General features: G+C 39.7%; 1 protein-coding gene and 1 pseudogene across 7 annotated transcripts in view; one reads left to right on the top strand and one right to left on the bottom strand.

Annotated features, from left to right (window-relative positions):
• Positions 1-12,435, bottom strand: part of NTNG1 (netrin G1) — a 340,027-nt gene that overhangs the window by 223,202 nt on the left and 104,390 nt on the right. The gene's annotated exons all lie outside the window — the stretch shown is intronic.
• On the top strand, positions 5,652-6,371 carry LOC121168679 (annotated as a pseudogene).

Genomic DNA, 12,435 nt, shown 5'->3' with positions numbered 1-12,435 from the left:
GCCAATCCAAAGCCAGGAGATAGGAGCTCTCCCAGGTCTCCCACATGGGTGCAGGGTCCCAAGGCTTTAGGCTATCCTCGACTGCTTTCCCAGGCCACAAGCAGGGAGCTGGATAGGAAGTGGGGCCACCGGGATTAGAACTGGTGCCCATATGGGATCCCGGTGCATGCAAGGCGAGGACCACTACACTATCGCGCTGGGCCCCTATATAAGTAATCTTAAAGATACTTTCATTCATGTATTTGTCTCTTAATTCCCAGATGCTACAGCCAGTAAATTACAATTTATGTCACCTTCCATGGGTAGCAACTAGACTGACTTTTCTTCTTTGGGCATAACATTTTGCTTTGCTCCAAAACTTCCCATGGCAAGAAGTGTCAGGCAAAAGTAATTCTTTAATTGTGCATTCAGCCCATCACAGAGTCTCCAACCCAAATTATAATCTTTACTTTAGCAATAAAATAAGCCCTGTTTTTGATACCTGATCTGCTACTTGCCTCCCATGCATGCTTTGATCATGTATGACAAAAAAATTTCTGTTTTCCCCTTTCCTCCCCCAAATAACGCCCTTTGAATCACTCCTGTCTGTTACATAACTGCTCCATCTGGGCTTCCCTGATATGTCAACTTAGCCTTTTTGGTCTCTACTCATATAACCTCTAACTCTCCAGAATGACTTACAGTGCATGTAATTTACTAATTGTATTACTACATGTAACACAGTTTTAAAAAACACCTTTATAAAATCTTTTATGTAAACCTACAAATCAGAAAAGAAGTCTTTATCAATCCTGGAGTTGTAATTTTCAGTTCAAAAAACATAAATAGCACCTAGGTACTTAACTCCCACAGACCTTATAACATATTCTTGTTTTGTATTTATTTCAATATGTATTGCATTTCTCTCCCACAAGGGTAGATTTTTACAATGCAATTTATGCATCTCTCACTGTGCTCAGGCAGAGCAAATTATAAAAACCTTGAGTTTAACTTACATATATGAATGTTGAACTCAAAAATGAAATACCTCAATATGGCTGTCATTTTAAGTTATACAACTTTCATCCAAAATCAACAGATTTGGAAATAAAGTGCTAGTTATGCTTATTTGAATTAAACTTTCAAAATTTACCTATTTGAATGGTAAAGATATTACGTACGTGCACACAACAAAAACAGAGACACAGAAAAATGGGCAAATCTGTGATCTCTCACTCACTCTCCAAATTCCTGCAACCACTGTGGCTGTGCCAGGTCAAATCCACAAGCCTAGAGCTCAGTCTAGGTCTCCCACATGGCTGTCAGAGATGTAATGACTGCACATGCCTCCCAGGGTGTACATCAGCAGGAAACTCCCTTTGCAAGTAGAGCTAGGACTCAAACCTACACACTCCAACATGGGATGTAGGCATCTCAAACGGTGCTTTAACTGCTGCATCTAATATCTGCCCCTTACTCGAAATGTTGAATTTATCTTTATTTAATTTTGTCGAGTTCATTATGGAATCTTTTTTTTTTTAAATTTTGGGACATACGTAAATAAAAACTTCAACTGCCAGCATTTTCTGATATTAACAAATCAATTATCAATTGATTATTGGAAGTCATTTTGTATTTTTTGTTCTTTTTTTATTATTAACATAAAGTGGAAAGATTTCACAAATTTCATAATACAGATTAGCAGCTTACTGGGACTTCCCATTCTACTCCCCATCCTGCCCACGTTCTCCATTCACCCTCCTGCTTCTGTATTTCTTCATTTTTCTAGTTTTTACGATAGCATGTTTTCATCTCATTTGCATTCACAGATTTAACACTCCATCAGGTAAAGATAAAAAAAAATAGTTGCCTATGTAGAATTTATCACATATGTGATTAAACAGTCAATTTAAAAGATTGCTCATTCCATCAGGACAGGAACTATGCTTTACCTTGTTAATTTTCATAAATCCAACACAAGGATGGTATGCATTTCTGGAAGTTAATGAATTACAGAGTAACTACAATCTCTGGCACTCTCACTTCTTTGGGCTCTCAGTTTTGTAAGCACATTGTTCTTCAGATGCACTTTTCCAAAGCGAAGGTCAAGTGGAAATCTCTGTATCCTTTCTATTGCTCTTCCCTTCCCCATGAATTACCTAGGTAAGTAGTCCTAGCTGGGATTCAGTTTTCCCATGCAAAACATTGATTTTTAATCAGTGGTTTCCTTCTATTAGGTTTGTCGGTCAACAGGAGCAGGAGAATTGGCAAAAGAAGAAACTAGAGCTCTATTGTGTGGTGTGGAAAGGAGTACTGCTCTAATTGCTTTCTTGGGTCTGTAAACATCATATTCCTCCAGGATTGCCTGGTAGCAACAGTGGGGATGTTGCTTTTCCAGAGCCTATAAAAGTCACATGGGAGAATCCCAGAACAGGATACGTTCTCAGAGGCAACATACTCCAGAAATAGATGGTATAATAGCAGTGACTGCTTCAGAATGCCTTAGTCAAAAGCCAGCGGCAAGCACTTCAATGGGTATATGGTGTTAGCTTATCAAAGAAGATTGCTATTTTGATAGGATCAAATACATGTTTTCAATTTTCAATTACTATTTACTCTCATAATGACTTGGCCAAAATTTTAGTTTTCAGTGTGTGTCTTCTCCTATGTACTGGAGTTCTTTTTTTTTAGATAACCCATAGTCTGCATTCAAGATAAAAGAATGAAACATTTCCACAATAATATCCTGTGGAATCTCTCTCACCTAGCTCAAGATTTAGAGCAATTGTCTGACCTTAGTAGCCAATGCCTTTACTCTGGAGATGGAATTAACAGGATTATAATTAAAATAACAGGATGCTGAAATGTATTTCTGACTCAACATATAAGTACAAGTAAAAAGATGTTAAGAATCACTTAAAGAGGAAAAATAGAAACCTGATGAAGAAATAAGTTGCCAATGATAACCATTGCACAGATCTCTCCCACCAGACAGAAGTGGTTGATTGGAGTGAAATAAATAGCAAGAGGTTGGTTTTAGCTTGTGGCAGAAACCATATAATGAGGATAAAACTGAAGTACCAAGTGTAAATTATTCATTACTAGCAGAATAATATTTTAGGAAGAAAAAATAGAATAGACCTTGAGGGAAACAATCTAGAAATGAGTTCTAATAGGTTCTGCATCTATGAAAATTATCCTAAACAAGTTCAGAGTTAAATGAAATGACTTGAAAGTTATTTTTTGTGTCTAATTTTTATGAATATATGGCCAAAGAAATTACAATATGCTTTACACAGTAACACTTTCTAATATCGATGGTCCTGTTGGGGAATGCTGCTATTCTCTTCCTACTATTTATAACACTGAACTTTTCCAAATAAGCATACTTGCTGCCTGGATCTAGTAAACATTTTAGTGTGAATTACAGTTCTTTGAATAAAAATGCACCAGGAAGATATGGCAAGAAGGACAGAAAGGGGAAAAAAAGCAAATAGAAAATAAGAAAATGAAAACAAAAATTATCAGCATCCTTAGGAACTGTTTCTTATGATCTTGGTGATTGATTTTTAAACCCATTGTTTCTGATACTACAGTTTTTGTACCTATGTTCCCATAGGGGATCATTGCTACCCCTTATATCAATCACATTTTGATTGCCACCATTGCTGCTGCTTACTTTTTACAAATCTTTTCAAGAATTGCCTATTTTCTACTTTTCTCTTTTTGCTTAAAGGAAACAAGTTGTATTCTCTAGAATCTCCATTTTTGTCACCCTCAATGTTTGAAACAAATAATAATAACAACTTAAAAGGCAAAATGGCTTTATAGTCTTTGAAGACTGTTTTACACTATAAAGTTAAAATCTTCTTTGGGTTAGTATCGGGGGTCCTCCCGTCCCGCGGAAGAAATCACCCGACACTTGAGAGAGTCTCCAAGGCGCTTTTATTCTGCTCCTCCGTCCCGTCGTGACCGTTATGCGTTGACCGTTATCACCGTTATATCCGTTACGCTCCAGCCCCTCCCCCGCCAAGCCCCCCGCTTAACTGTCAAACTTGACCAATCAACTTAAAGAGAACCAAGGCACACCAATCAGGGCAAAGGGCCAATCACAGGGCAGGAAATGGTCAGTGCCCCCAACAGGTTAGGTTTGCCAAACTATATTCAGCTATGAACTCTCTCTACATGTGGTCAGGAGGCATTTTTTACTCTGTGGGAATGGACCCTAGAGATGAGCCACTTGCTTGTGAATTCAAGTGAACTAATTTACTATCTGTTTTTTTTTTCTTTTGGAAAATGAACGCAGAATAGTCGCCAATTTCTATAAGTAGGCAGAAGAGTACTTGACACACTAAAATGGTCACAAGAGTCTGTGTTTGAGATTACTCTAAACTGTGTATCATGTATTCTCCTAAATATGAATTAGATTTATATTCCATTTAAAAATATTTGCAATGAAATATGACATAGATAGTCTCGTATATAGATAATCATGTCTTTGTTTTTTTTATTTTATCATTCCTCTTTCTGTTTTTCTTGGACATTTTTTCTGAATGAGTGACAAAATTGCCTTAATTCAGAAATAAATTTGACAGTGACAATTTTTGTAGCAATGTCATGTAGATGTCTTCCTTCAATCATTATTAAAATTTAAAATTATACAGCTAGTAAAATAATAAGCATGATTTTGAAGAATGCAGTAAAGCAAATAACATAATTCTTCAAAAGTATTCAACTTAAGTTCATTTCATAAAATCAAACTTAGATGATCCTACTTTCTACACAAGGCAAGACTGTCACAGCTACTGTAGGGTTAAAATTAACCTGTGACTGTCTTTCTTGTAATGTTTTAATCCCACTCTTTCTAAAGCATTATGATGCAGCAGGTTAAGCCACTACTCAGGATGTCTGAGTCTCATGTTGAAGTGCCTCCTGGAGTTCTGGCTGCTCTGCTTTTGATCCCAGCTTCCTGTTGATTCATTCCAAGAGGCAGTAGTTACTTCAAGTGTTACTGTGCCACTAACCCCGCTGGAATTCCAGGCTCCTTGCTTCAACCTGGTTCAGCACCTAGCAGTTGTGGCATTAGGGAATGAACCAGGAGGTAGGAGTTCAATCTCTCTCTTTTTCCCTCTCTGCTTTTTAAGTAGGAGGAAATAGATATTTTGGGCTAGTGTTGTGGCAGAACAGGTTAAGCTGCTTCCTGTGATGCTGGCATCCCATCTGGAAGCCAGTTCTATTCCTAGCTGCTCTTCTTTTGATATCGCTACCTGCTAATATACCCAGGAAAGCAGCATATTATGAACGAAATCCTTGGAACTCTACATCTATATTAGTAACATGGCTTCAGTCTGGCCCAATTCCAGCTTATTCTTTGTCTCTCTCCCATCCCTCATTCACATTCTTTCCTTCCCTCCCTCCTTGAAACCCAGGTTCTCAAATAAAAGGAAAAAAAATATCTTTAAAAAAAGAGACACGGCTCCAGGCCTGCTTTGTGGGCCCACCTGCGAGCCTGGAGCCTTCACGACTGCTAGTGCGACCTCCGGCAAGGCTGGCTTCCCTCTCAGTTACTGCGGGTGGCGAGGAGCGCAGTGCTGAGCTCCCGAGGCCCGTGAGGAGGCTGGAGGGTCCTTAGAGCAGCCCCCATGCCTCCCTGCTACCCACAGCTGTTGGCCATGAACTCCTCTGGAGGAAGGAAGCGGAAAGCTCCAGAACCCCGAGGTAGAAGGGCTCCCAGACCCCGGGAACAGGACCGGGATGTGCAACTGTCTAAGGCTTTGTCCTATCCCCTGCGCCATGGGGCCTTGAAGCTGGGGCTTCTCATGGGGCCTGATGGCTTTGTGTCCCTGGGCACCCTCCTGCAGCTACCGCAGTTCCGTGGCTTCTTGGTTGAAGATGTGCAGCGCGTGGTAGATACCAATGGGAAGCAGCGCTTCGCCCTGCAGCCGGGGGACCCCAAGAGTGGTCCTCTCTTCCGGGCCAATCAGGGCCACTCACTGCAGGTACCAGAGTTAGAGTTAAACACCACAGACCCTGTCCCAGGTGCTGGTCCATGGAACTTTCCGGAAGCATTGGCCATCCATCCTGCTGCAAGGGCTGTCCTGCCAGGAAAGGACGCACATCCACCTGGCCTCAGGATTGCTGGGGATCCCGGTGTTGTCAGTGGCATGCGGCTCAACTATGAAGTGGCTGTGTTTGTTGACGGGCCCCGAGCTCTGGCAGAGGGGATCTAATTCTTTCGCTCCGCCAATGGTGTGATCCTGACGCCGGGCAATGCCAATGGCTTGCTGCTTCCCAAGTACTTCAACGAGGCGTGGCAGCTCTGCCCCACCCGAAAGCCCCTCTCCTTGGCTAGGGACACAGAGTCTACGCCCTCTGCAACAGCCCCGGAGTAAGAAGGGTGACCAAATGGACAACAATACTGACAATAAAAATATTTATTGATCAAAAATAAATAAATAGACACGGACATCAAAAAATGGGGGGAAAGATCCTATTGTCGTAGTTGATATCCTAAATAATAAAATAATCTTGGAGAAAGCAGGCAGTCTGTTCTATTTAGATCTGAGGCTACTGAAACAAAATTGGGAGTAAGAGAAGGGATACTGGATTATTAAAATGTAGAATACTTTCTCACTGCTGAGATCATTTTGATAAAACATTTTGGTTTGGGGGAACTCTAATCAGTCACATCTACCATTTTGTCTTTTATACTGCTTCTGCACAACACTGCCTTCCCCATCTGCCATGCCATCACCGTGGGTAACATGGGAGGGGTCTCTCAGCCAGGTTCCATATAAAAGGGGCCCTCATTCTCCCTATATGGGGCCCAACCACAGATTATGCCTACATGCAGGGAACGAATTGGCTGTTCACAGTCAAGATGGTATTGTTGGACGCAATCATGATCAATGTCAGATCCGATGGCTAGAAGAACTATGTAGCAATTCAATTTATTCATGAAGATGTCCAAAATGACTGTATTGAAAGGTTTGACTCTTTCATTGTGTAACATATAAAGAGGAAAAATCCCTTTCTACACTTAAACTACAAAATATTATCTTGGATGAACAAACATCATGAGACTGACTTTTCCAAATATTTTCTAGATCTAGTATTTCTCATGTTGGGATAAATTTTAACAAAAACAGATTTCAGAGATTTGCCTATGGGAATATCCAAAGATTTCTCTATTTCTAAGAATTATACTTTAAACTAATTTACAAACTAGTTCATTCAATACCAAACAACTTATAAAAGCAGGCAGTTAATATCAAAGAAATCATATATAATCTTTAATAAGGTCGGACATGATAAGTGTTTTTGGAGCAGATTCTCCTTTCTAATTTAGTGTAGTTAAGGTTCTTCAGCAGGTAGCTGGAAATGGAAGAAGGAGTTACAAATTCAGACTAGAAAGAAAAATCTCCATATCTTTCAGATAAGCAAAAACATTTCAAAATCAAATCTGTCAGAAAGGGAAGTCAGCTCAGCTTGGAGAACACACACACACACACACACACACACACACACACACACACACACACACACCACAGAGTTTAGTTTGGACACTTTGACAGGCATAGAAAAGGTATAAAGTGAGGCTGGTTAATTCTGCTAGAATGTGATACTAATTGGACAGAGCCATTCCCTGGATTAAATCCTTCACCTGTTCTCCAGTTTCTGTAGGGTAAAAGCCAAATGAGTGGCTTCCAAGGCTCTATCCCGTGGCTTCCTTGCTCTGCTGTCTTCCTCAGCCTTTTACCCTTCCTTTTCTTCTCCTCATCTTCCTCTCCCTGTTTCTCCTCAAACAGTACTAACATACTTGCACAGTGTTTCCTCTGTAAGTGCCTGTGAGCACAACTACCTGTTTCTGGACATGCTTTGCTCAATCCTTCCTTTATGAAAAGCTTACCCTGTCTCCCCTTGGAACGGGGTCTGTAACTTTTATGGGCTCAGTTAGGCTAGATTTACACATTCTTTGTTAGTTATTGCTTCTTTGCAACTTCCCACACAAAACCCTATATTGCTTAAGGTCAGAGAATATGCCTTTCTTTTATATGGAAAATAAATGCGCAGGATCTGGGATCTGGTAAATTTCCAATGCATGGAATAAACATGTTTAGTCCTTGAATAAGGGAGAAAATCTATTTAGCCACTGGCAGTTTCAAGGAGCATTAAAAGTACTTTCACCTTGGCTATTGTTTTTGGAGAAATATCTGTGGTTATATTAGAAATTTTATGGGAAACCATTGTACAACTCATTGTCCAATTATACCAAACTGTGGGTTAGGAGTAACAGCATACATCCCAATGTTTTCAAATAGTTAAAGGGAATTGGGATCATAAAAGAATATGATTTCGTTAGACAACCCATGAAAGACCAGCTTCATTAACTCAAAACATCAGACTGTGACAGATATATTTAGAAGCTGTGTGTAAGGTCATTGAGACTATGGCTTATAAGCATTCACTGAAGTTTCCAAAGCATTTTTTTTTTCATTTTCTCAAAACACAGTTACATTTTAAGAGTTTAAAAATAATTATAAACCATATATTTTAGTTGTTGAATATTTAAATCAGAGGTATCAGAGACGCTGAATTGAACAGAGCTCATTTATCAGAATTTCAGATTATTTTTCAATGCACTGAACTTGAGTTTTCAAACCACATAAATCTTGGTTTAAAGGTAACTTAATTCTCCTAATCATTTCCAAAAACACCTCCCAAGAACAATCATGTTCAGACATGAAAAGTGTGCCTCTACTGATGACAAACGAAATATTGAAATTTCCAATTGGACTTGAACTTAACACAGCTACCTTCGAAAAGTTCATGAGAAAGGAGGATGTTGAAGGAATTAACTCCTTTCTAGTTCCAGTTTTCAAATCACATAGGAAACGATAGATTTAGTCAGAAAGTTCCTAAACATATTTTCAGCTGATTTAAAGCATTACCTTTTATTTCTATTCTTTGCAATAAAGTAGAAAAGTCAACAAACTCAAAAACAGTCCCATCTCTCACCACCTCCTTGCCCCAGGGCTGCAATTCTCAGGCTTTGAGCTACCTCTGTCCTGGGCACTGACTAGGTGTTATGCAGCAAAACCCCCTTTGTCATGATGTTTATATTGTTTAATAATCTTAAATTTGAGTTTGATATTAAATGATATTTGAGTTTGATATTTAAATGATCTAAACCTCAAGCTCTCAAAGGAAGACTATGATGCAAATGAGAAGTTCTACTTCATTATGTTATTTATTGTCTTCTGTTGGGATGTATGGAAGTTCAATGCTTGCTTTATTTGAATCTTTACTATTAGAAGTTCTAAGTACCTTCAGTGACCTCTTTGTAAGTATTCATTGTGCTGTTGCTGTTGTAGATGTTTATGACTACGATTAATAGACTTCAATAATCAGATCAAAGGCTCGGAAACAAAATATTCCTTGGAATAGCTTTTCTACACCAAAGTATGATATTTTTATTGAGTATATCTGAATCTTTTTTGAGTTATGCAGTTTTTCCTATAAAACAGTTCCAAGCATCCAAAGTCACCTATAAGTATACACACCATCAGGTTGAAGCAGCACATTTGTGTGTGTCTGTGTTCCCAGATGGAGAAGTTTGTTCTGCCTTGCATAAACAAAAGCCATTCCTTTTCCATTCAATCTTTTTTATCTTGATTGATTTATCTCTTTTAAAAGCACCCTTCTTAAATTTGTTATAATTCCTATCACAATTTCTTCTTGTGGTCTTGACAGTCACCACTGAATGCAGCTGATACCGCTATGAGCCCCTGCAGCTCCCCATCGCAGGCAGCCACCTCCAGGGCAGAGACTGGAGATCTGCAAAGGGATGCTGGGAAGTACTTGAGCACGGCTGAGAGGTCAGATGCACTCAGCTGTGGCAGCTACAGCCACAGGGAATAAAGTAGTATACAGAACAACCAGGAAGTAAAATGACGTGAAGTCACTGAGAGATTATTTTAGTTTGCTAGATAGCCAGAAAGACATAGAAAGTGTGGATTTCCCTCAGTCTTAAAATCCAACTGGTTTGCTGAGTTTTCATGTGGTACAGTTTGTATGTATGTATGTATGTATGTATGTATTTTTATTGGAAAGTCAGATTTACAGAGAGTAGGAGAAACAAAGAGAAAGATCTTCCATCTGCTGGTTCACTTTTCAAGTGACCCCAACAGCCAGAGTTGAGCTGACCCAAAGGAACTTCTTCCAGGTCTCCTGTGCTGGTGCAGGGTTCCAAGGCTTTGAGCTGTCCTCTATTATTTTCCCAGGCCACAATCAGGGAGCTGGATGGGAAATGGAATAGTCAGGATACGAACCAGCACCCATATGGGGTCCCGGTGTGTTTAAGATGAGGACTTTAACCAGTAAGCTACCACAGCGGGCTTGTGATAGTTTGTATTAACTCAATTTTGTCATTGATAGCTGCTCTCAAAATTTAAAAATCTCATGGCTACTCCAGTCACCACTGTAGGTGTTTGTTTAAACAACACGTTTTTCCACAGCCTGTTCACTGTTTTATAGCCTTGCCAGAGCATTCTCATGTCAACTAAGCCCCTTGGGCTTTTTCAAGTGATGAATCCTAAAAGATGTTTTCCCTACAGAAACCACAAGGTGAATGTAACAAGTAATCAATCTTCTGAGGAGCAATCAGGCAACCACTTAACGAACACTCTACACAAACAAAATAATTAATCTAAGCACTGCCCCAAATAGTAATTAATCTAATTGGCTCTGAGCGATGTGTTTGTTCACTGTACACTATTTTACTTCATAGTTGTCATAGTTAAAGGTGTCAGAAACAGTACAAACGTGTTAACCAGCTCAAAAGAATACTAATTTCAAGAGGAAAGTGTGACACAAATGTTTATGCAGTGTGGGATGTTCATTCCTTTGTTTGCGGAGAAGAATAACACATATCAATGTCAGAGGAAAACTAAAAGGACAAATGCTTTACAATAAAAGAGGAAACAAGGGCAGCACTCCCTGTCTCAGCAAGTCATCAAAGACCTGACATAGTGATCATGTGAAAAGGATCAATGGCCTTCTGGGAAGAGAGCAGGTAAACTTAATTATACATGTCCCTATTACTGAAAAATGAAATGGAAAAAAAGAGTCAAAAGAGTAACTTCCTCTATGACCCTTGAAACACAAATTGGGAAAATGACTGATGAGATTTCCAGTGGGAAAATGGGTGATCAGCGAGGTCATTCTGATAACTTAAAATACAAATGAAATATCGCTTCTTGACTTCCTGGCTAAGATCAAGTGTAAAATACAAAAGAAAATATCATTCCTGACTGATTGTTTCCCTTTTGGACCTGAAATTCAACACTTGCAAATGCCATCAGCCCACTCTTAATATGAAACTTCATTTCATGTCATGAAGATTAAGCCCTCAATGCAGGATGACTGCGGCCAGGAGTAAAAGGAGTTACCAGATTGCATATATATAACTGAACTGTGGCTCGGCAGTGTGACTTGCAGGGGTATTCAAGCTCAATTTAGGTCAGATCCCACTGAGTAACAAGTGCTTCTCAAAATTGATTTCAGCCTACAGTTGCTGAAAGAAACTACCTATACATTTTGTCCTGTTCAGACAAATAGCCCTAAAATTAAGATTATAGGTTTGGATTCTTGGTTACACAAATTTGTCTAAGGCATCCTTTAATTATTTGTGGGTGAGAAAATTGAGTCAAGACAAGAAGCATTCTGGAAGGAAAACTAAGGTATATCTTCTGTTTTCTAAGATGGTGATATCACTGGACTTGTGCCCATCTCTATATTGGTGATATTTTTTGCCCTCATTGGTGTCATAGAAGTCTATTCTGGAAGTTCATGTTTGTAGCAGAGAGAGCCATAGATCTGGCTATGGCTGACCACAAATGGCTTTGGCTATAGATAATACAGGAGTGTACATACACAAAACCAGGGAACAAATCCATAGGGTGGTAATAGTAAAGATACCAGTTCCTAGATATTGAGATATCAAGAGAATTAAGACCCTGAGACACAAAGTTTACTAGTTGTGTGAATATGTGATACAAAGCCAAGTGTTATCCATCAAGGAATTATTGCTTTAGCAAAAGCTAAATCACCATGTATAAAAAGTACGTGAAGAACAGCAAAACTCAACAAAGAAAGTTGGTCTCGGGCCCGGCCCGGTGCCGCAACTGGTTAAGGTCCTCGCCTTGCAAGCCCAGGATCCCATATGGGCACCGGTTCTAATCCCGGCAGCCCCGCTTCCCTTCCAGCTCCCTGCCTGTGGCCCGGGAAAGCAGTCGAGGATGGCCCAAAGCTTTGGGACCCTGCACCCACGTGGGAGACCCAGAAGAGGCTCCTGGCTTTGGATCGGCATAGCATCGGCCGTTTCGCTCACTTGAGGAGTGAATCATTGGACGGAAGATCTTCCTCTCTGTCTCTCCTCTCTGTATATCTGCCTTT

This window comes from Ochotona curzoniae, unplaced genomic scaffold (assembly GCF_017591425.1).
Source record: "Ochotona curzoniae isolate NIBS_2020 unplaced genomic scaffold, NIBS_Ocur_1.0 scaffold_1037, whole genome shotgun sequence".
Classification (NCBI taxonomy): Eukaryota; Metazoa; Chordata; class Mammalia; order Lagomorpha; family Ochotonidae; genus Ochotona; species Ochotona curzoniae.
The sequence above is the reverse complement of the archived record's forward strand: the minus strand, read 5'-3'. Positions and strand labels throughout refer to the sequence as shown.